This window comes from Pleurodeles waltl, chromosome 3_1 (assembly GCF_031143425.1).
Source record: "Pleurodeles waltl isolate 20211129_DDA chromosome 3_1, aPleWal1.hap1.20221129, whole genome shotgun sequence".
In the NCBI taxonomy this organism is placed as follows: domain Eukaryota; kingdom Metazoa; phylum Chordata; class Amphibia; order Caudata; family Salamandridae; genus Pleurodeles; species Pleurodeles waltl.
In genome coordinates, this window is record NC_090440.1 from 1,399,599,715 (window position 1) to 1,399,624,980 (window position 25,266).

Genomic DNA, 25,266 nt, shown 5'->3' on the forward strand with positions numbered 1-25,266 from the left:
CTAGTACAGTACATTGATGATTTATTGGTTGCATCAAAGACGGAAAGTGGCTGCACAGCCGATACCATTGCTCTGTTGAATCATTTGGGAAGGAATGGACATAAGGTGTCTCCTTCCAAATTACAGTTCTGTCAGAAGAAAGTGAAATACTTGGGTCACCAGATAGAGAAAGGGTCACGGAGAATAATGAAGGAAAGAATAACCAGTGTACTCCAAATGAGTCCACCAAAGACAAGGAGGGAGGTGAGGAAGTTTTTGGGAATGGTGGGTTATTGTCGCCAGTGGATTCCCAACTACTCGACTCTAGCAAAGCCTTTACTGAAGCTGACCCAGAAGGATGCCTTTGATCAAATTGAACTGAAAGGAGATGAGATGGATGCTTTTGTTGAATTGAAAGAATGCATGTGCAGGGCTCCAGCTTTAGGTATGCCTGACTACACAAAGCCTTTCACATTGTTTTGTCATGAACGTGATGCATGTTCTTTGTCTGTCTTGACTCAAGCCCATGGTGGCGTAAATAGACCAGTAGCGTATTTTTCAGCTACTTTGGATCCGGTCGCAGCAGCACTCCCAGGGTGTCTGCGCGCCGTAGCAGCAGTTGGTATCAGCCTCACTCAGAGTGAAGGAATAGTGATGGGACACCCAGTAACAGTCATGGTCCCTCACTCAGTCGAGATACTTTTGACCCGCTCCCGAACGCAGCACATGACTGGAGCAAGACTCACAAGGTATGAAACGATAATTCTGGGCTCACCGAATGTGCAGCTGAAAAGGTGCACTACGTTGAATCCAGCAACCTTGCTCCCTGGAGAAAATGCTGAAATTGAGAACGCTGAAGACGTCGAGCATGACTGCCTTCAGGTGACTGAATTTTGCACAAAACCTCGACCGGACATTAAGGATACTAAGCTTGATGAAAATGACCAAATTCTTTTTGTTGATGGGTCATGTCTAAGAGACGGGATGGGGATTTTGAAAGCAGGATATGCTGTCTGTACTGTAACAGGTGTCTTGGAAGCGGGATGGCTTCAAGGAGTCTATTCTGCACAAGTAGCAGAACTTGTAGCCCTTACAAGAGCATGTCAACTGTCTGCATTGATGAAAGTCACCATTTACACTGATAGTCAATACGGGTTTGGGATTGTGCATGACTTTGGACAACTATGGTCACAGAGAGGTTTTCTGACTTCTTCAGGATCCCCAGTGAAGAACGGGGAGAGGATAAGGGAATTGTTACACGCCATTCAAGTGCCAGCCGAAGTTGCAGTGGTAAAGTGCAGTGCTCACACGAAAGGACAGGACTATGTTTCTCTGGGAAATGCATATGCGGATCAGGTCGCAAGATTTTGTGCCTTGAACTGTATATTACTTAGGGACGAATGGAATTCAATAAGTGAGCCAGAACTAGAAACAGCTGAAGCATTTGCCTTGAAGGTCGTAGACACAATAGATGAATTAAAAGCATTACAAAATAATGTCAGGGAGGATGAAAGAGATTCCTGGATTAAATCACAATGTATAAAGAGACAAGACGAGTTATGGGTTTCACATGAGGGAAAATTTGTTTTGCCAAACAGTCTCTTATCACAGCTTGCGCGGTTCTATCATGGGCAAGCTCACCTAGGGAGAGATGCCATGATAAGATTGTTCAAAACTGATTGGTTTATCCCCAGATTTCGTCAAGCTGCAGAAGCAGTTTGCCATCGATGTGTCACTTGCCAGCAGATAAACCCAGGAAAGGGAACAGTTGTGAACGCGAGCCACATTGGTAGGGCAAGCGGGCCTTTTAGTCGTATGCAGATGGACTTCATTGAGATGCCTGTGCATGGAGGTCTGAGATATGTGTTGGTGATTGTGTGCATTTTTAGTCACTGGATTGAGGCATACCCCACACATGACAGCCTTACAGTTGCGAAGCTATTGTTGAGGGAGTTGATACCACGTTTCTGATTCCCGATCTCTTTAGAATCAGATAGGGGAAGTCACTTCAATAACGAGGTGATAAAGTTACTTTGCGAAGCGCTGAACATTGAGCAAAAGCTGCATTGTAGCTATCGCCCTGAAGCCTCAGGACTGGTGGAGCAGATGAATGGTACACTGAAATCGAGAATGGCGAAAATATGTGCATCAACAAATTTGAAATGGCCTGACGCATTGCCCTTAGTGCTAATGTCAATGAGAAACACTCCTGATAGAAAGACTGGATTGTCTCCGCATGAAATTCTCATGGGCAGGGCTATGAGACTTCCTGCAGTTCCCGCAAACGCGCTTTTGAATATTACAGATGATATGGTGTTAGACTACTGCAAAGGACTGGCTGACGTGGTTCGCTCTTTCTCTCACCAGGTGGAAGCGACCACCTTGCCACCGATACAAGGTCCAGGACACGCACTGAAAGCAGGTGACTGGGTCGTGATAAAGAAGCACGTGAGAAAGTCGTGTCTGGAACCCCGTTGGAAAGGCCCTTTCCAAGTGATCCTGACGACAACTACCGCTGTGAAGTGTGCGGGGGTTCCCAACTGGATTCACGCCAGTCACACAAAGAAGGTGTTGTGTCCCACAGATGAGGAAGTTGAAGCGCTAAAACTGCCAGTGCCTGACAAAACAGTGCTGAGACAGAACAAAACCGAACTGAAAGTGAACAGGCAGAAACGGGAGAGAAAGAGATATTCTCTGAGGACGAAGACACCAACTCGCTTGGGGGAGACCGAGGAGAAAGTTCAGACAGCGACGAAGAAGCTGAAGGTGACAAACAACCTGAAGCAGCTGAGGGTAGCAAAGAGCCTGAAGCAGCTGAAGGTGACAAAGAACCTGAAGCAGCTGAAAGTGATAAAGAGCCTGACGAAAGTAACGGTGACGAAGGGCTCGAAAAAGGTGAAAAAGCAGGAGAGCCTGATCAGAGGAGGGCTTTCCCAGAAGCAGACGATAAAGAAAAAGAAAAGGAGAACGTGATTGATTCCCCAGAAGGAGGGGACGAGGCAGAACAGAACGAAAAGGTTCAAGCTTCCACAGAAAAGATTGCAGGTCCATCAAATGGACACAGTGCAAAGAGAAGACTAAGTATTTCACCAATAAAAGAAAGGGGTAAAGAAAGTTTGAACGAGGGAGGAAGGCCAAAAGTGAAAGAGAAAAGAAAGGAAGTGACTGTTGTGGAACAATCGTCAAGTGAAGAAAAAGACTTGACAAAAGAGGAAAGTACCAGCGAGGCAGAATCGAAAAGGGAAGCAAAATTGAAAAGGAAAAGGATACCGAACAGAAGATATTCCGGTCCTGAATGGGCATATGCAGTCAATGACGATTGGACTGACGAGTTTGTATCTCTAAGCATTGAGAACGAAGAAGAAGAAGAGATACCAACAGAAAAGAAAAGTTTTATAGACTCTGTCGATTGAAAGAGTAATAAATGATATTGCTTGCTACAATCTAACGTGAAACAAACAACCAGCTGAGACATTGCTAAACCGGATGAGACTTGCTGAACTGATAAAGACTGAGTTATTGCCGAATTGAGACAAATGCTGCTAACCGATAAGTGACTGGCCTCTTGAAGAAAACAGTGTGAACATTGTGCTCGTTCAGCTTTGTAACTGAATTGCTAAATAGTTTATAGGTGCTTCCAGCTCTCTGATTCTATATAGATCATGACGCAAAACAATAGAAAGAAATATTGTAAATATGTGTGTATAGGCGTGATAATTGCATGTGTACTAATAATAATGGCAATTGTACTTGGAATGCATGGAAAGGGTGAGGATGAGAGAATTGATGCTTCTACTATTGCTCCTGTTACTGTCACCGAACTAACCGCATTGAAAAGACTAGCATTGGATGAGAGACTCTTGCACGATAAGAAAGAGCTTTCGTATAACGTTTTCTATCGCTTGCTAACAGAATATGTTGAGACTATGGATGCGAAGGATTGTTACGTGTGTACACAGATACCGACATCAGTAAAGGAAGGGGTGACTTATCACCACATGCCTCTTACATACGGGATTACATGTAGTATAGTAATGTCTAGGTTTTATGGTCAAACTAACATACAGTATTTTTACTCAAATTATGATGTTACCTTTGCATATGTTCCTATAATAGCGCAGCTAAGCCAGATTGCTAAAGATTGGGAAGCTAAAATAATGAGGGAATTTTTCGAGCCAATGCAACCTTTTGAAACGGCTCACGCTCATAGGGAAAACCTTACCTGCTCGCTCTCTGCAGTAGAAATAAGCTTTTTAGATCGCACTGATGATAGAAGGGCACAAATGAAAGCGAAATTAGAAAAGGAGCTACATAAGAGGACTTCAGTAGATAATTATGATTTTGCTGCTATAAAGACACAAGGGAAAATAGCTTTAGATGCTTGGCATGTAGGGAACTTTTGTGTATATCGAGGTGAATCTTATTATGACAACATTTTTGTAGGAGCGAGTGAGTGTAAACATACGTTTATGTTTAAGGCCAAATGGACATTCATGATGGACGGACTTGACCCTGTCATTCCAGGTGTATATTACATTTGTGGGTATAATGCCTATTATCGTCTTCCAAAAGGATGGTGGGGGAGATGTTATTTGGGTATAGTGTTCCCAAAGGTTTATCAACTGGATGACCTATCGATGATTCAAAAGACATCTGGATCCCATCGTATCCAGAAAAGAGAGACCGCAGCTGCTGTGGTAGGAGATATATTTGGAGCCATGATTCCTTCATTGGGAGTTGTGCTGAATTCCATCAAAATAAGAAAGTTGTCTACTATAGTGGATAACATGTTGACAAAGTTTTCAGGTGCTATAATCCTGATAGATGCTGAACTTGCAGCGGAAAGAGCTATGACTCTTCAAAATAGGCTTGCTTTAGACATTCTTTTAGCAAAGGATGGTGGCGTTTGCAAAATGCTTGGTGCACAACACTGTTGTACTTATATTCCTGACAATAGTGTGAAAATTAAAACTATGCTTGCTAATCTAACAAAAGAAAGTGCAGATTTGAAGGAACTGAAAGAACCAGAAGTGTAGGAGAAGGTTGGAAAAGGACTTGCTTCAGTGGGACATTGGATTGGGGGAATTTGGAATGGAATATTACTAAAAATAATAGAGGGAATATTAATTGTACTGATTTGCATATTTGGAATTTGGGGAATAAAAAGGGGAATAATAATGATTATGGAAAGAATTAAAAGAAGAAAAGAAGAGAAAATTATGAAAAGAATGGCAGAAGAATACAAAGCGCAAACTAGGGGAATTAAAAGGAAAAGGGAACTGACCGAATTTTAATGGAATAAAATTTGTGGGCATGGTTTGGTGTGATGACAAGTAGTCATCAGAGGAGGGATTGATGAAGCAGAAAATGAAGGTTTTACTTTTATTAGCGTAAACGTAGTGTGAAATAATCATGTGTGACTTTAACCGAACTAATAAAGATTGTACGGGAACAAAATGTGCCCTCAGAGTAGTTTGCCAACATTTATAAGCGTGTTTTATATAACGTGGTGTATTAGAATTGCACTAATCCGACATAATCATAAACGTGTGCTACGATTTGCTTGTTTGAAATGTTTTAGCTTAGCATTACTTTAGCGGAGGCTTTGGCCTAGTTGCCTGGTCTCACGGTTTAGATGCTCGTATTTTTCCACTGTGCTAATAAACGTGTATTTTTGCTTGAAGCTGTACTTTTCCACAGAAACCGTTCACATGCTTATCTTAAGGTTTCGTGCCAGCCTGGCATATTTTCTCTTTACTCCAAGGTCGATTTGCAGGTGCGGACAATGGAGGCTCTGAAAGTGAGCTAATTGGTAGACAATGTTGCAACTTGCGTACCCATCTCCAAGGATAATGTATGCTTAAGTAAAAGCTTGAGAACTGTCGTTTTTGATTGGACAATTTTAAGCTAACCTATGAACCCTCCAATGGAGACCCTACTGGATTCGAACTGTTGTCTATAAAAACCAGGTGCACGAGAGGAAGCTCGCTCCTTTACTGGACATCCCGCCATTTTGCAGACTTCGTAGCTATTATGGTCCACTTTGCTGCGACGCCATTTTGAGAGACTTTGATGCTTTCTCTAATCGAGAGAAAGAGACCTTAGATGATTCTTGCCCTAGAGACTTTAACTTTGATTTGTCCCTTTGCATGAAGTAGTAGTTTTACCTTGCCGCCGTGAGGCAATTGCCCCGTCCACCCCTGCCCCTTTGCCCCGTCCCATGCTGATCGAAACGGTACCCATGCTGACCGAAGAACGGTACCTGTGAGACGAAGACTTCCTTGATTGCTGATCGTAATTGGTAAATATGAAAGGAAATTGTAAAATTGCATTGTGTTTCTTTTAGGTAACCAACTGCTGATTTTGATAAGAGCCCTAGTTAGGAGTTTTCTAAATTAATGTTGCTAAATTGTTTTTGCATGAAGTCCCACATGCCGATGCTAATTTGAGGTTAGATGAGGATTCCTTTTGTCGCACAATGCAATTTGAGATCTTGTTATGCTGACTAGATGTATGCAATTAGTTTGTTACAGATTATCGTATTAGTGATTTGCATTGCTATTATCGAATGCCTTGTGATTCAAATGCTACATAGATTGCACCTGTTTCGCCGCTATGGACAGCTATTAATGTTCATTTACGTTTATCATTTGGTGTTGAGACACATCTATATTGTGCTAGCTTTGTTAATATAGGGAAATAAAATTCACTAACTTTGAATAAACTGGTGTGGTTATTCCTGACTGAAAGGTCAGGGTTCGCCGAAATGTATTCTGGATTAATTGTTAAGTGTTATGTCGATCAAGGTATTGCTTATGTTCGTTATTGATTATCGATTTTGAATGCAATCGATCGATTAAGAGTACAGAGAGTTCCCACTTAGTCAAAAGATTCATCGGCCTAAAGAGCGTCCGAAATAGGTAAAATTATTAGTACGGACCGCTCTATCAGGCGCTAGGCCTACCCACACAAGTGAGGTACCATTTTTATCGGGAGACTTCGGAGAACACTGGGAGGAAGGAAATTTGTGGCTCCTCTCAGATTCCAGTACTTTCTGTCACCGAAATGACAAGGAAAAAGTGTTTTTTGTGGCCACATTTTAAGGTTTGCAAAGGATTCTGGGTAACAGAAAATGGTCAGAGCCCCAGACGTCACCCCATCGTGGATTCCCCTAGGTGTCTAGTATTCAGAAATGCGCAGGTTTGCTAGGTTTCCCCAGGTGCCGGCTGAGCTAGAGGCCAAAATCCACAGCTTGGCACTTTGTAAAAAAAAAACTCTGTTTTCTTTCTGACAATGTGGTGTGTCCACGTTGTGTTTTGGGTAATTTCCTGTCATGGGCGCTAGGCCTACCCACACAAATGAGGTACCATTTTTATCGAGACACTTGGGAAAATGCTGGGGGGAAGGAACATTGTGGCTCCTCTCAGATTCCAGTACTTTCTGTCACGGAAATGAGAGGAAAAAGTGTTTTTTTGGCCAAATTTTGAGGTTTGCAAAGGATTCTGGGTAATAGAACCTGGTCAGAGCCCCAAAAGTCACCCCATCTTGGATTGCCCTAGGTGTCTAGTTTTCAAAATGTGCAGATTTGCTAGGTTTCCTCAAGTGCCGGCTGAGCTAATGGCCAAAATCCACAGCTAGGCACTTTGTAAAAAACAGCTCTGTTTTCTGTCTGAAAATGTCATATGTCCACGTTGTGTTTTGGGGCATTTCATTTTGCGGGCGCTAGGCCTACCCACACAAGTGAGGTACCATTATTATTGGGAGACTTGGGGAAACGTTGGGTGGAAGGAAATTTGTGGCTCCTCTCAGAATCCAGAACTTTCTTTCACCGAAATCAGTGGAAAAAGTGTTTTTTTGGCCTAATTTTGAGGTTTGCAACGGATTCTGGGTAACAGAACCTGGTCAGACCCCACAAGTCACCCCATATTGTATTCCCCTAGGTGTCTAGTTTTCAAAAATGCACAGGTTTGCTAGGTTTCCCAAGGTGACGACTGAGCTAGAAGCCAAAATCCACATCTAGTCACTTTGTAGAAAACAGCTCTGTTTTCTTTTGGAAAATCTGATGTATCCACGTTGTGTTTCGGGGCATTTCCTGTCGCGGGCCCTAGGCCTACCCACACAAGTGAGGTATATTTTTTATCGGGAAACTTGGGGGAACGCTGAGTGGAAGGAAATTTGTGGCTCCTCTCAGATTCCAGTACTTTCTGTCACCGAAATGACAAGGAAAAAGTGTTTTTTTTGGCATAATTTTGAGGTTTGCAAAGGGTTCTGGGTAACAGAACCTGGCCATCGCCCCACAAGTCACCCCATCTTGGATTCCCCTAGGTGTCTAGTTTTCAAAAATGTGCAGGTTTGCTAGGTTTCTCAAGGTGCCGGCTGAGCTAGATGCCAAAATACACAGGACGGCACTTTGTAAAAAAACAGCTCTGTTTTCTTTCTGAAAATGTGGTGTGTCCATGTTGTGTTTTGGGGCATTTCCTGTGGCAGGCGCTGGGCCTACCCACACAAGTGAGGTACCATTCTTATCAGGAGACTTGGGGGAACGCTGATTGGAAGGGAATTCGTGGCTCCTCTCATATTCCAGTACTATCTGTCACCGAAACGACAAGGAAAACGTGTTTTTTGGCAAAAGTTTGAGGTTTGCAAAGGGTTCTGGGTAACAGAACCTGGTCCGAGCCCCATAAGTCACCCCATATTGGATTCTCCTAGGTGTCTAGTTTTCAAAAATGTGTAGGATTGCTAGGTTTCCCAAAGTGCCGGATGAGCTAGAGGCCAAAATCCACAGCTAGGCACTTTATAAAAGAACAGCTCTGTTTTGTTTCTGAAAATGTGATGTGTCCACGTTGTGTTTTGGGGCATTTCCTGTTGCGGGCGCTAGGCCTACCCACACAAGTGAGGTACCATTCTTATCAGGAGACTTGGGGGAATGCTGATTGGTAGGGAATTCGTGGCTCCTCTCTTATTCCAGTACTTTCTGTCACCGAAACGACAAGGAAAACGTGTTTTTTTGGCAAAAGTTTGAGGTTTGCAAAGGATTCTGGGTAACAGAAACTGGTCAGCGCCCCCCAAGTCACCCCATATTGGATTCCCCTAAGTGTCTAGTTTTGAAAAATGGACAGGTTTGGTAGGTTTCCCGAGGTGCCGACTGAGCTAGAAGCCAAAATCCACAGCTAGGCACTTTGTAAAAAACAGCTCTGTTTTCTTTCTGATAATGTTATGGGTCCACGTTGTGTTTTGGGGCATTTCCTGTTGCGGGCGCTGGGCCTACCCACACAAGTGAGGTACCATTTTTATCGGGAGACTTGGGTGAAAGCTGGGTAGAAGGAAATTTGTGTCTTCTCACAGACTGCAGTGCTTTCTGTCACCGAAATGACAAGGGAAAAGTGTTTTTTTGGCCAAATTTTGAGGTTTGCAACCAGATTCTGGGTAACAGAACCTGGTCAGAGCCCCACAAGTCACCCCATATTGGATTCTCCTAGGTGTCTAGTTTTTAAAAATGTGCAGAAGTTCTAGGTTTCCCAAAGTACCGGCTGAGCTAGAGGCCAAAATCCACAGCTAGGCACTTTATAAAAAAACAGCTGTTTTCTTTCTGAAAATGTGGTGTGTCCATGTTGGGTTTTTGGGCATTTCCTCTGGTATGCGCTGGGCCTACCCACACAAGTGAGGTACCATTTTTATCGGGACTTTTGGGGGAACGCTGAGTAGAAGGAAATTTGTGGCTCCTCTCAGATTCCAGTACTTTCTGTCACCGAAATGACAAAAAAAAAAAGTGTTTTTTTGGTAAAATTTTGAGGTTTGCAAAGGATTCTGGGTAACAGAACCTGGCCAGCGCCGCACAAGTCACCCCATCTTGGATTCCCCTAGGTGTCTAGTTTTCAAAAATGTGCAGGTTTGCTAGGTTTCTCAAGGTGCCGGCTGAGCTAGATGCCAAAATCCACAGCACAGCACTTTGTAAAAAAACAGCTCTGTTTTCTTTCTGAAAATGTGATGTGTCCATGTTGGGTTTTTGGGCATTTCCTCTGGCATGCGCTGGGCCTACCCACACAAGTGAGGTACCATTTTTATCGGGACTTTTGGGGGAACGCTGAGTAGAAGGAAATTTGAGGCTCCTCTCAGATTCCAGTACTTTCTGTCACCGAAATGACAATAAAAAAGTTTTTTTTTTGGTAAAAATGTTGAGGTTTGCAAAGGGTTCTGGGTAACAGAACCTGGCCAGCACCCCACAAGTCACCCCATCTTGGATTCCCCTAGGTGTCTAGTTTTCAAAAATCTGCAGGTTTGCTAGGTTTCTCAAGGTGCCGGCTGAGCTAGATGCCAAAATACACAGCACGGCACTTTGGAAAAAAACAGCTCTGTTTTCTTTTTGAAAATGTGGTGTGTCCATGTTGTGTTTTGGGGCATTTCCTGTGGCAGGCGCTGGGCCTACCCACACAAGTGAGGTACCATTCTTATCAGGACATTTGGGGGAACGCTGATTGGAAGGGAACTCTTGGCTCCTCTCATATTCCAGTACTGTCTGTCACCGAAACGACAAGGAAAACTTGTTTTTTGGCAAAATTTTGAGGTTTGCAAAGGGTTCTGGGTAACAGAACCTGGTCCGAGCCCCATAAGTCACCCCATATTGGATTCTCCTAGGTGTCTAGTTTTTAAAAATGTGTAGGATTGCTAGGTTTCCCAAAGTGCCGGATGAGCTAGAGGCCAAAATCCACAGCTAGGCACTTTATAAAAGAACAGCTCTGTTTTGTTTCTGAAAATGTGATGTGTCCACGTTGTGTTTTGGGGCATTCCCTGTTGCGGGCGCTAGGCCTACCCACACAAGTGAGGTACCATTCTTATCAGGAGACTTGGGGGAATGCTGATTGGTAGGGAATTCGTGGCTCCTCTCATATTCCAGTACTTTCTGTCACCGAAACGACAAGGAAAACGTGTTTTTTTGGCAAAGGTTTGAGGTTTGCAAAGGATTCTGGGTAACCACTGGTCAGCACCCCCCAAGTCACCCCATATTGGATTCCCCTAAGTGTCTAGTTTTGAAAAATGGACAGGTTTGGTAGGTTTCCCGAGGTGCTGACTGAGCTAGAAGCCAGAATCCACAGCGAGGCACTTTGTAAAAAACAGCTCTGTTTTCTTTCTGAAAATGTTATTGGTCCACGTTGTGTTTTGGGGCATTTCCTGTTGCGGGCGCTAGGCCTACCCACACAAGTGAGGTACCATTTTTATCGGGAGACTTGGGTGAAAGCTGGGTAGAAGGAAATTTGTGTCTTCTCACAGACTGCAGTGCTTTCTGTCACCGAAACGACAAGGGAAATGTGTTTTTTTGGCCAAATTTTGAGGTTTGCAACCAGGTTCTGGGTAACAGAACCTGGTCAGAGCCCCACAAGTCACCCCATATTGGATTCTCCTAGGTGTCTAGTTTTTAAAAATGTGGAGGAGTTCTAGGTTTCCCAAAGTACCGGCTGAGCTAGAGGCCAAAATCCACAGCTAGGCACTTTGTAAAAAAACAGATCTGTTTTCTTTCTGAAAATGTGGTGTGTCCATGTTGTGTTTTGGGGCATTTCCATTTGCGGGCGCTGGGCCTACCCACACAAGTGAGGTACCAATATTATTGGAGACTTGGGGTAAATTTGGGTGGAAGGAAATTTGTGGCTCCTCTCAGATTCCATAACATTCTGTCACCGAAATCAGCGGAAAAAGTGTTTTTTTGGCCACATTTTGAGGTTTGCAAAGGATTCTGGGAACAGAGCCTGGCCACAGCCCCATAAGTCACCCCATCTTGGATTACCCTAGGTGTCTAGTTTTCAAAAATGTGCAGGTTTTCTAGGTTTCTCAAGGTGCTGGCTGAGCTAGAGGTGAAAATCCACAGCACAGCACTTTGTAAAAAAACAGCTCTGTTTTCTTTCTGAAAATGTGGTGTGTCCATTTTGTGTTTTGGGGCATTTCCTGTCGCGGGCGCTAGGCCTACCCACACAAGTGAGGTACCATTTTTATCGGGAGACTTCGGAGAACACTGGGTGGAAGGAAATTTGTGGCTCCTCTCAGATTCCAGTACTTTCTGTCACCGAAATGACAAGGAAAAAGTGTTTTTTGTGGCCAAATGTTAAGGTTTGCAAAGGATTCTGGGTAACAGAAAATGGTCAGAGCCCCAGAAGTCACCCCATCGTGGATTCCCCTAGGTGTCTAGTATTCAGAAATGCGCAAGTTTGCTAGGTTTCCCCAGGTGCCGGCTGAGCTAGAGGCCAAAATCCACAGCTTGGCACTTTGTAAAAAAAAAACTCTGTTTTCTTTCTGACAATGTGGTGTGTCCACGTTGTGTTTTGGGTAATTTCCTGTCATGGGCGCTAGGCCTACCCACACAAATGAGGTACCATTTTTATCGAGACACTTGGGGGAATGCTGGGGGGAAGGAACATTGTGGCTCCTCTCAGATTCCAGTACTTTCTGTCACGGAAATGAGAGGAAAAAGTGTTTTTTTGGCCAAATTTTGAGGTTTGCAAAGGATTCTGGGTAATAGAACCTGGTCAGAGCCCCAAAAGTCACCCCATCTTGGATTGCCCTAGGTGTCTAGTTTTCAAAATGTGCAGGTTTGCTAGGTTTCCTCAAGTGCCGGCTGAGCTAATGGCCAAAATCCACAGCTAGGCACTTTGTAAAAAACAGCTCTGTTTTCTGTCTGAAAATGTCATATGTCCACGTTGTGTTTTGGGGCATTTCATTTTGCGGGCGCTAGGCCTACCCACACAAGTGAGGTACCATTATTATTGGGAGACTTGGGGAAACGTTGGGTGGAAGGAAATTTGTGGCTCCTCTCAGAATCCAGAACTTTCTGTCACCGAAATCAGTGGAAAAAGTGTTTTTTTGGCCTAATTTTGAGGTTTGCAACGGATTCTGGGTAACAGAACCTGGTCAGACCCCACAAGTCACCCCATATTGTATTCCCCTAGGTGTCTAGTTTTAAAAAATGCACAGGTTTGCTAGGTTTCCCAAGGTGACGACTGAGCTAGAAGCCAAAATCCACATCTAGTCACTTTGTAGAAAACAGCTCTGTTTTCTTTTGGAAAATCTGATGTATCCACGTTGTGTTTCGGGGCATTTCCTGTCGCGGGCCCTAGGCCTACCCACACAAGTGAGGTATAATTTTTATCGGGAAACTTGGGGGAACGCTGAGTGGAAGGAAATTTGTGGCTCCTCTCAGATTCCAGTACTTTCTGTCACCGAAATGACAAGGAAAAAGTGGTTTTTGGCAACATTTTGAGGTTTGCAAAGGATTCTGGGTAACAGAACCTGGTCAGAGCGCCACAAGTCACCCCATATTGTATTCCCCTAAGTGTCTATTTTTCAAAAATGCGCAGGTTTGCTAGGTTTCCCCAGGTGCCGGCTGAGCTAGAGGCCAAAATCCACAACTAGGCACTTTGTAAAAAACAGCTCTGTTTTCTTTCTGAAAATGTGGTGTGTCCATGTTGTGTTTTGGGGCATTTCCATTTGCGGGCGCTGGGCCTACCCACACAAGTGAGGTACCAATATTATTGGAGACTTGGGGTAACGTTGGGTGGAGGGAAATTTGTGGCTCCTCTCTGATTCCATAACATTCTGTCACCGAAATCAGAGGGAAAAGTGTTTTTTTGGCCACATTTTGAGGTTTGCGAAGGATTCTGGGAACAGAGCCTGGCCAGAGCCCCATAAGTCACCCCATCTTTGATTACCCTAGGTGTCTAGTTTTCAAAAATGTGCAGGTTTTCTACGTTTCTCAAGGTGCCGGCTGAGCTAGAGGCGAAAATCCACAGCACAGCACTTTGTAAAAAAACAGCTCTGTTTTCTTCCTGAAAATGTGGTGTGTCCATGTTGAGTTTTGGGGCATTTCCTGTCGCGGGCGCTAGGCCTACCCACACAAGTGAGGTTCCATTTGTATCGGGAGACTTCGGGGAACACTGGGTGGAAGGAAATTTGTGGTTCCCCTCAGATTCCAGAACTTTCTGTCACTGAAATCAGTGGAAAAAGTGTTTTTTTGGCCTAATTTTGAGGTTTGCAACGGATTCTGGGTAACAGAACCTGGTCAGACCCCACAAGTCACCCCATATTGTATTCCCCTAGGTGTCTAGTTTTAAAAAATGCACAGGTTTGCTAGGTTTCCCAAGGTGACGACTGAGCTAGAAGCCAAAATCCACAGCTAGTCACTTTGTAGAAAACAGCTCTGTTTTCTTTTGGAAAATGTGATGTGTCCATGTTGTGTTTCGGGGCATTTCCTGTCGCGGGCGCTAGGCCTACCCATACAAGTGAGGTACCATTTTTATCGGGAAACTTGGGGGAACGCGGAGTGGAAGGAAATTGGTGGCTCCTCTCAGATTACAGTACTTTCTGTCGCCGAAATGACAAGGAAAAAGTGTTTTTTGGCAACATTTTGAGGTTTGCAAAGGATTCTGGGTAACAGAACCTGGTCAGAGCCCACAAGTCAGCCCAATTTGGATTCCCCTAGATGTCTAGTTTTAAAAAATGTGCAGGTTTGCTAGGTTTCACAAGGTGCCGGCTGAGCTAGAGGCCAAAATCCACAGCACAGCACGTTGTAAAAAAACAGCTCTGTTTTTTTCTGAAAATGTGGTGTGTCCATGTTGTGTTTTGGGGCATTTCCTGTCACGGGCGCTGGGCGTACCCACACAAGTGAGGTACCATTTTTATCAAGAGACAAGGGGGAACGCTGGGTGGAAGGAAATTTGTGGCTCCTCTAGGATTCCAGAACTTTCTGTCACTGAAATGAGAGGAAAAAGTGTTTTCTTGGCGACATTTTGAGGTTTGCAAAGGGTTCTGGGTAACAGAACCTGATCAGAGCCCCACAAGTCACCCCATATTAGATTCCCCTAGGTGTCTAGTTTTTAAAAATGTGCAGGATTGCTAGGTTTCCCAAAGTGCCGGCTGAGATAGAGACCAAAATCCACAGCTAGGCACTTTGTAAAGAAAACAGCTCTGTTTTCTTTCTGAAAATGTGATGTGTCCACGTTGTGTTTTGGGGCATTTCCTGTCGCGGGTGCTAGGCCTACCCACACAAGTGAGGTACCATTTTTATCGGGAGTCTTGGGGGAACGCTGAGTAGAAGGAAATTTGTGGCTCCTCTTATATTCCAGTACTTTCTGTCACCGAAATGACAAGGAAAAAGTGTTTTTGGCAAAATCTTGAGGTTTGCAAAGGATTGTGGGTAACAGAACCTGGTCAGAGCCCCACATGTCACTCCATCTTGGATTCCCCTAGGTGTCTGGTTTTAAAAAATGCGCAGGTTTGCTAGGTTTCCCCACGTGCTGGCTGAGATAGAGGCCAAAATCCAAAGCTAGGCACTTTGTAAAAAACAGCTCTGTTTTCTTTCTGAAAATGTGGTGTGTCCATGTTTTGTTTTGAGGTATTTCCTGTAGCGGGCGCTAGGCCTACCCACACAAGTGATGTACAATTTTTATCAAGAGATGAGGGGGAACGTTGGGTGGAAGGAAATTTGTGTCTCCTCTAAGATTCCAGAACTTTCTGTCACCGAAATGAGAGGAAAAAGTGTTTTCTTGGCAAAATGTTGAGGTTTGCAAAGGGTTCTGGGTAACAGAACCTGGTCAGAACCCCACAAGTCACCCCATATTGGATTCCCCTAGGTGTCTAGTTTGCAAAAATGTGCAGGATTGCTAGTTTTCCAAAAGTGCCGGCTGAGCTAGAGGCCAAACTTACAGCTAGGCACTTTCTAAAAAAAACAGCTCTGTTTTCTTTCTGAAAATGTGATGTGTCCACGTTGTGTTTTGGGGCATGTCCTGTCGCGGGCGCTAGGCCTACCCACACAAGTGAGGTACCATTTTTATCAGGAGACTTGGGGGAACACTGGGTGGAAGGAAATTTGTGGCTCCTCTCAGATTCCAGAACTTTCTGTCACTGAAATGACAAGGAAAAAGTGTTTTTTGGCAAACATTTGAGGTTTGCAAAGGATTCTGGGTAACAGAACCTGGCCAGAGCCCCACAAGTCACCCCATCTTGGATTCCCCTAGGTGTCTAGTTTTAAAAAATGTGCAGGTTTGCTAGGTTTCCCAAGGTGATGACTGAGCTAGAAGCCAAAATACACAGCTAGGCACTTTGGAAAAAGCAGCTCTGTTTTCTTTTTGAAAATGTGATGTGTCCACGTTGAGTTTTGGGGCATTTCCTGTTCCGGGTGCTACTCCTACCCACACAATTGAGGAACCATTTTTATTGGGAGACTTGGGTGAACGTTGGGTGGAAGGAAATTTGTGGCTCCTCTCAGATTCCAGTACTTTCTGTCACTGAAATGACAAGGGAAAAGTGTTTTTTTGGCCAAATTTTGAGGTTTGCAAAGGGTTCTGGGTAACAGAACCTGGTCAGAGCCCCATAAGTCACCCCATATTGGATTCTCCTAGGTGTCTAGTTTTAAAAAATGTGCAGGATTGCTAGGTTTCCCAAAGTGTCGGCTGAGCTAGACGCCAAAATCCACAGCTAGGCACTTTCTAAAAGAACAGCTCTGTTTTGTTTCTGAAAATGTGATGTGTCCACGTTGTGTTTTGGGGCATTTCCTGTTGCGGGCGCTAGGCCTACCCACACAAGTGAGGTACCATTCTTATCAGGAGACTTGGGGGAACGCTGATTGGAAGGGAATTCGTGGCTCCTCTCATATTCCAGTACTTTCTGTCACCGAAACGACAAGGAAAACGTGTTGTTTTGGCAATATTTTGAGGTTTGCAAAGGATTCTGGGTAACAGAAACTGGTCAGCGCCCCCCAAGTCACCCCATATTGGATTCCCCTAGGTGTCTAGTTTTGAAAAATGGACAGGTTTGGTAGGTTTCCCAAGGTGCCGACTGAGCTAGAAGCCAAAATCCACAGCGAGGCACTTTGTAAAAAACAGCTCTGTTTTCTTTCTGAAAATGGTATGGGTCCACGTTGTGTTTTGTTGCATTTCCTGTTGCGGGCGCTAGGCCTACCCACACAAGTGAGGTACCATTTTTATCGGGAGACTTGGGTGAAAGCTGGGTAGAAGGAAATTTGTGTCTTCTCACAGACTGCAGTGCTTTCTGTCACCGAAATTACAAGGGAAAAGTGTTTTTTTCGCCAAATTTTGAGGTTTGCAACCAGGTTCTGGGTAACAGAACCTGGTCAGAGCCCCACAAGTCACCCCATATTGGATTCTCCTAGGTGTCTAGTTTTTAAAAATGTGCAGAAGTTCTAGGTTTCCCTAAGTACCGGCTGAGCTAGAGGCCAAAATCCACAGCTAGGCACTTTATAAAAAAACAGCTCTGTTTTCTTTCTGAAAATGTGGTGTGTCCATGTTGGGTTTTTGGGCATTTCCTCTGGCATGCGCTGGGCCTACCCACACAAGTGACGTACCATTTTTATCGGGACTTTTGTGGGAACGCTGAGTAGAAGGACATTTGTGGCTCCTCTCAGATTCCAGTATTTTCTGTCACCGAAATGACAAAAATAAAAGTGTTTTTTTGGTAAAATTTTGAGGTTTGCAAAGGATTCTGGGTAACAGAACCTGGCCAGCGCCCCACAAGTCACCCCATCTTGGATTCCCCTAGGTGTCTAGTTTTCAAAAATGTGCAGGTTTGCTAGGTTTCTCAAGGTGCCGGCTGAGCTAGATGCCAAAATCCACAGCACGGCACTTTGTAAAAAAACAGCTCTGTTTTCTTTCTGAAAATGTGACGTGTCCATGTTGGGTTTTTGGGCATTTCCTCTGGCATGCGCTGGGCCTACCCACACAAGTGAGGTACCATTTTTATCGGGACTTTTGGGGGAACGCTGAGTAGAAGGAAATTTGGGGCTCCTCTCAGATTCCAGTACTTTCTGTCACCGAAATGACAATAAAAAAGTGTTTTTTTTGGTAAAAATGTTGAGGTTTGCAAAGGGTTCTGGGTAACAGAACCTGGCCAGCGCCCCACAAGTCACCCCATCTTGGATTCCCCTAGGTGTCTAGTTTTCAAAAATGTGCAGGTTTGCTAGGTTTCTCAAGGTGCCGGCTGAGCTAGATGCCAAAATACACAGCACGGCACTTTGGAAAAAAACAGCTCTGTTTTCTTTTTGAAAATGTGGTGTGTCCATGTTGTGTTTTGGGGCATTTCCTGTGGCAGGCGCTGGGCCTACCCACACAAGTGAGCTACAATTCTTATCAGGAGACTTGGGGGAACGCTGATTGGAAGGGAATTATTGGCTCCTCTCATATTCCAGTACTATCTGTCACCGAAACGACAAGGAAAACTTGTTTTTTGGCAAAATTTTGAGGTTTTCAAAGGGTTCTGGGTAACAGAACCTGGTCCGAGCCCCATAACTCACCCCATATTGGATTCTCCTAGGCGTCTAGTTTTTAAAAATGTGTAGGATTGCTAGGTTTCCCAAAGTGCCGGATGAGCTAGAGGCCAAAATCCACAGCTAGGCACTTTATAAAAGAACAGCTCTGTTTTGTTTCTGAAAATGTGATGTGTCCACGTTGTGTTTTGGGGCATTTCCTGTTGCGGGCGCTAGGCCTACCCACACAAGTGAGGTACCATTCTTATCAGGAGACTTGGGGGAATGTTGATTGCTAGGGAATTCGTGGCTCCTCTCATATTCCAGTACTTTCTGTCACTGAAACAACAAGGAAAACGTGTTTTTTTGGCAAAGGTTTGAGGTTTGCAAAGGATTCTAGGTAACAGGAACTAGTCAGCGCCCCCCAAGTCACCCCATATTGGATTCCCCTAAGTGTCTAGTTTTGAAAAATGGACAGGTTTGGTAGGTTTCCCGAGGTGCCGACTGAGCTAGAAGCCAAAATCCACAGCGAGGCACTTTGTAAAAAACAGCTCTGTTTTCTTTCTGAAAATGTTATTGGTCCACGTTGTGTTTTGGGGCATTTCCTGTTGCGGGCGCTAGGCCTACCCACACAAGTGAGGTACCATTTTTATCGGGAGACTTGGGTGAAAGCTGGGTAGAAGGAAATTTGTGTCTTCTCACAGACTGCAGTGCTTTCTGTCACCGAAACGACAAGGGAAAAGTGTTTTTTTGGCCAAATTTTGAGGTTTGCAACCAGGTTCTGGGTAACAGAACCTGGTCAGAGCCCCACAAGTCACCCCATATTGGATTCTCCTAGGTGTCTAGTTTTTAAAAATGTGCAGGAGTTCTAGGTTTCCCAAAGTACCGGCTGAGCTAGAGGCCAAAATCCACAGCTAGGCACTTTGTAAAAAAACAGATCTGTTTTCTTTCTGAAAATGTGGTGTGTCCATGTTGTGTTTTGGGGCATTTCCATTTGCGGGCGCTGGGCCTACCCACACAAGTGAGGTACCAATATTATTGGAGACTTGGGGTAAATTTGGGTGGAAGGAAATTTGTGGCTCCTCTCAGATTCCATAACATTCTGTCACCGAAATCAGCGGAAAAAGTGTTTTTTGGGCCACATTTTGAGGTTTGCAAAGGATTCTGGGAACAGAGCCTGGCCACAGCCCCATAAGTAACCCCATCTTGGATTACCCTAGGTGTCTAGTTTTAAAAAATGTGCAGGTTTTCTAGGTTTCTCAAGGTGCCGGCTGAGCTAGAGGTGAAAATCCACAGCACAGCACTTTGTAAAAAAACAGCTCTGTTTTCTTTCTGAAAATGTGGTGTGTCCATGTTGTGTTTTGGGGCATTTCCTGTCGCGGGCGCTAGGCCTACCCACACAAGTGAGGTACCATTTTTATCGGGAGACTTCGGAGAACACTGGGTGGAAGGAAATTTGTGGCTCCTCTCAGATTCCAGTACTTTCTGTCACCGAAATGACAAGGAAAAAGTGTTTTTTGTGGCCAAATTTTAAGGTTTGCAAAGGATTCTGGGTAAAAGAAAATGGTCAGAGCCCCAGAAGTCACCCCATCGTGGAGTCCCCTAGGTGTCTAGTATTCAGAAATGCGCAGGTTTGCTAGGTTTCCCCAGGTGCCGGCTGAGCTAGAGGCCAAAATCCACAGCTTGGCACTTTGGAAAAAAAATACTCTGTTTTCTTTCTGACAATGTGGTGTGTCCACGTTGTGTTTTGGGTAATTTCCTGTCATGGGCGCTAGGCCTACCCTCACAAATGAGGTACCATTTTTATCGAGACACTTGGGGGAATGCTGGGGGGAAGGAACATTGTGGCTCCTCTCAGATTCCAGTATTTTCTGTCACGGAAATGAGAGGAAAAAGTGTTTTTTTGGCCACATTTTGAGGTTTGCAAAGGATTCTGGGTAATAGAACCTGGTCAGAGCCCCAAAAGTCACCCCATCTTGGATTGCCCTAGGTGTCTAGTTTTCAAAATGTGCAGGTTTGCTAGGTTTCCTCAAGTGCCGGCTGAGCTAATGGCCAAAATCCACAGCTAGGCACTTTGTAAAAAACAGCTCTGTTTTCTGTCTGAAAATGTCATATGTCCACGTTGTGTTTTGGGGCATTTCATTTTGCGGGCGCTAGGCCTACCCACACAAGTGAGGTACCATTATTATTGGGAGACTTGGGGAAACGTTGGGTGGAAGGAAATTTGTGGCTCCTCTCAGAATCCAGAACTTTCTGTCACCGAAATCAGTGGAAAAAGTGTTTTTTTGGCCTAATTTTGAGGTTTGCAACGGATTCTGGGTAACAGAACCTGGTCAGACCCCACAAGTCACCCCATATTGTATTCCCCTAGGTGTCTATTTCTCAAAAATGCACAGGTTTGCTAGGTTTCCCAAGGTGACGACTGAGCTAGAAGCCAAAATCCACATCTAGTCACTTTGTAGAAAACAGCTCTGTTTTCTTTTGGAAAATCTGATGTATCCACGTTGTGTTTCGGGGCATTTCCTGTTGCGGGCCCTAGGCCTACCCACACAAGTGAGGTATAATTTTTATCGGGAAACTTGGGGGAACGCTGAGTGGAAGGAAATTTGTGGCTCCTCTCAGATTCCAGTACTTTCTGTCACCGAAATGACAAGGAAAAAGTGTTTTTTGGCAACATTTTGAGGTTTGCAAAGGATTCTGGGTAACAGAACCTGGTCAGAGCGCCACAAGTCACCCCATATTGTATTCCCCTAAGTGTCTATTTTTCAAAAATGCGCAGGTTTGCTAGGTTTCCCCAGGTGCCGGCTGAGCTAGAGGCCAAAATCCACAACTAGGCACTTTGTAAAAAACAGCTCTGTTTTCTTTCTGAAAATGTGGTGTGTCCATGTTGTGTTTTGGGGCATTTCCATTTGCGGGCACTGGGCCTACCCACACAAGTGAGGTACCAATATTATTGGAGACTTGGGGTAACGTTGGGTGGAAGGAAATTTGTGGCTCCTCTCAGATTCCATAACATTCTGTCACCGAAATCAGAGGGAAAAGTGTTTTTTTGGCCACATTTTGAGGTTTGCGAAGGATTCTGGGAACAGAGCCTGGCCAGAGCCCCATAAGTCACCCCATCTTTGATTACCCTAGGTGTCTAGTTTTAAAAAATGTGCAGGTTTTCTAGGTATCTCAAGGTGCCGGCTGAGCTAGAGGCGAAAATCCACAGCACAGCACTTTGTAAAAAAACAGCACTGTTTTCTTCCTAAAAATGTGGTGTGTCCATGTTGAGTTTTGGGGCATTTCCTGTCGCGGGCGCTAGGCCTACCCACACAAATGAGGTACCATTTGTATCGGGAGACTTTGGGGAACACTGGGAGGAAGGAAATTTGTGGCTCCCCTCAGATTCCAGAACTTTCTGTCACTGAAATTAGTGGAAAAAGTGTTTTTTTGGCCTAATTATGAGGTTTGCAACGGATTCTGGGTAACAGAACCTGGTCAGACCCCACAAGTCACCCCATATTGTATTCCCCTAGGTGTCTAGTTTTAAAAAATGCACAGGTTTGCTAGGTTTCCCAAGGTGACGACTGAGCTAGAAACCAAAATCCACAGCTAGTCACTTTGTAGAAAACAGCTCTGTTTTCTTTTGGAAAATGTGATGTGTCCATGTTGTGTTTCGGGGCATTTCCTGTCGCGGGCGCTAGGCCTACCGATACAAGTGAGGTACCATTTTTATCGGGAAACTTGGGGGAACGCGGAGTGGAAGGAAATTGGTGGCTCCTCTCAGATTCCAGTACTTTCTGTCACCGAAATGACAAGGAAAAAGTGTTTTTTGGCAACATTTTGAGGTTTGCAAAGGATTCTGGGTAACAGAACCTGGTCAGAGCCCACAAGTCAGCCCAATTTGGATTCCCCTAGATGTCTAGTTTTAAAAAATGTGCACGTTTGCTAGGTTTCTCAAGGTGCCGGCTGAGCTAGAGGCCAAAATCCACAGCACGGCACGTTGTAAAAAAACAGCTCTTTTTTTTTCTGAAAATGTGGTGTGTCCATGTTGTGTTTTGGGGCATTTCCTGTCACGGGCGCTGGGCCTACCCACACAGGTGAGGTACAATTTTTATCGGGAGACTTGGGGGAACGCTGGGTGGAAGGAAATTTGTGGCTCCACTTAGATTCCAGTACTTTCTGTCACCAAAATGACAATGAAAAAGTGTTTTTTTGGCAACATTTTGAGGTTTGCAAAGGATTCTGGCTAACAGAACCTGGTCAGAGCCCCACAAGTCACCCCATCTTGGTTTCCCCTAGGCGTCTCGTTTTAAAAAATGTGCAGGTTTTCTAGGTTTCCCCAAGTGCCGGCTGAGCTAAAGGCCAAAATCCACAGCTAGGCACTTTGTAAAAAACAGCTCTGTTTTCTTTCTGAAAATGTGATGTGTCCACGTTGTGTTTTTGGGCATTTCCTGCCACGGACGCTAGGCATACCCACACAAGTGAGGTACCATTTTTATAGGGAGACTTGGGCAGAAGGAAATGTGTGGCTCCTCTCAGATTCCAGAACTGTCTGTCACCGAAATGACAGAAAAAAGTGTTTTTCTGGCCAACTTTTGAGGTTTACAAAGGATTCTGGGTAACAGATCCTGGTCAGAGCCCCACAAGTCACCCCATCTTGGATTCCCCTAGGTGTCCAGTTTTCAAAGATGCATAGGTTTGCTAGATTTCCCCAGGTGCTCTCTGAGCTAGAGGCAAAATCCACAGCTAGGCACTTTGTAAAAAACAGCTCTGTTTTCTTTCTGAAAATGTGATGTGTCCAGGTTGTGTTTTGGGACATATCCTGTCGCGGGCGCTAGGCTTTCCCACACAAGTGAGGTACAATTTTTATCAGGATACGTGGGGGAAAGCTAGGCAGAAGGAAATTTGTGGCTCCTCTCAGAATCCAGAACTTTCTGTCACCGAAATCAGTGGAAAAAGTGTTTTTTTGTCAAAATGTTGAGGTTTGCAAACGATTCTGGGTAACAGAACCTGGTCAGAGCCCCAAAGTCACTCCATCTCGGATTCCCCTAGGTGTCTAGTTTTAAAAAATGTGAGGTATGCTAGGTTTCCCCAGGTGCTGGCTGAGCTAGAGGCCATAATCCAAAGCTAGGCACTTTGTAAAAAACAGCTCTGTTTTCTTTCTAAAAATGTGGTGTGCCCATGATTTCTCTTGGGGCATTTCCTGTTGTGGGCGCTAGGCCTACCCACACAAGTTAGGTACCATTTTATCAAGAGACAAGGAGGAAAGCTGGGTGGAAGGAAATTTGTGGCTCCTCTCAGATTCCAGAACTGTCTGTCACCGAAATGACAGAAAAAAGTGTTTTTCTGGCCAACTTTTGAGGTTTACAAAGGATTCTGGGTAACAGATCCTGGTCAGAGCCCCACAAGTCACCCCATCTTGGATTCCCCTAGGTGTCCAGTTTTCAAAAATGCATAGGTTTGCTAGATTTCCCCAGGTGCTCTCTGAGCTAGAGGCAAAATCCACAGCTAGGCACTTTGTAAAAAACAGCTCTGTTTTCTTTCTGAAAATGTGATGTGTCCAGGTTGTGTTTTGGGACATATCCTGTCGCGGGCGCTAGGCTTTCCCACACAAGTGAGGTACAATTTTTATCAGGATACGTGGGGGAAAGCTAGGCATAAGGAAATTTGTGGCTCCTCTCAGAATCCAGAACTTTCTGTCACCAAAATCAGTGGAAAAAGTGTTTTTTTGTCAAACTTTTGAGGTTTGCAAACGATTCTGGGTAACAGAACCTGGTCAGAGCCCCAAAGTCACTCCATCTTGGATTCCCCTAGGTGTCTAGTTTTAAAAAATGTGAGGTTTGCTAGGTTTCCCCAGGTGCTGGCTGAGCTAGAGGCCATAATCCAAAGCTAGGCACTTTGTAAAAAACAGCTCTGTTTTCTTTCTAAAAATGTGGTGTGCCCATGATTTCTCTTGGGGTATTTCCTGTTGCGGGCGCTAGGCCTACCCACACAAGTTAGGTACCATTTTAACAAGAGACGAGGGGGAACGCTGGGTGGAAGGAAATTTGTGGCTCCTCTAGGATTCCAGAACTTTCTGTCACTGAAATGAGAGGAAAAACTGTTTTCTTGGCCACATTTTGAGGTTTGGAAAGGATTCTGGGTAACAGAACCTGGTCAGAGCCCCACAGGTCATCCCATATTGTATTCCCCTACGTGTCTAGTTTTAAAAAATGGGCAGGTTTGCTAGGTTTCCCAAGGTGACGACTGAGCTAGAATCCAAAATCCACAGCTAGGCACTTTGTAAAAAAACAGCTCTGTTTTCTTTTTTGAAAATGTGATGTGTCCACGTTGTCTTTAGGGGCATTTCCTGTAGCGGGTGCTAGGCCTACCCAAACAAGTGAGGTACCATTTTTATCGGGAGACTTGGGGGAACGCTGACTGGAAGGATATTTGTGGCTCCTCTCAGATTCCAGTACTTTCTGTCACCAAAATGACAAGAAAAATGTGTTTTTTTGGCAAAATGTTGAGGTTTGCAAAGGATTCTGGGTAATAGATACTGGTCGAAGCACCACAAGTCACCCCATATTGGATTCCCCTAGGTGTCTAGTTTTCAAAAATGGACAGGTTTGCTCGGTTTCCCAAGGTGCCGGCTGAGCTAGAAACCAAAATCCACAGCGAGGCACTTTGTAAAAAACAGCTCTGTTTTCTTTTGGAAAATGTGATGTGTCCAAGTTGTGTTTTGGGGCATTTGCTGTTGCGGGCGCTAGGCCTACCCACACAAGTGAGGTACCATTTTTATCGGGAGACGTGGGTGAACGCTGGGTAGAAGGAAATTTGTGGCTCCTCTCAGATTCCAGTACTTTCTGTCACCGAAATGACAAGGAAAAAATGTTTTTGTGGGAAACTTTTGAGGTTTGCCAAGGGTTCTGGGTAACAGAACCTGGTCAGGGATCCACAAGTCACCCCATATTGGATTCTCCTAGGTGTCTAATTTTTAAAAATGTGCAGGATTGCTAGGTTTCCCAAAGTGCCGGTTGAGCTAGAGGCCAAAATCCACAGCTAGGCACTTTGTAAAAAAA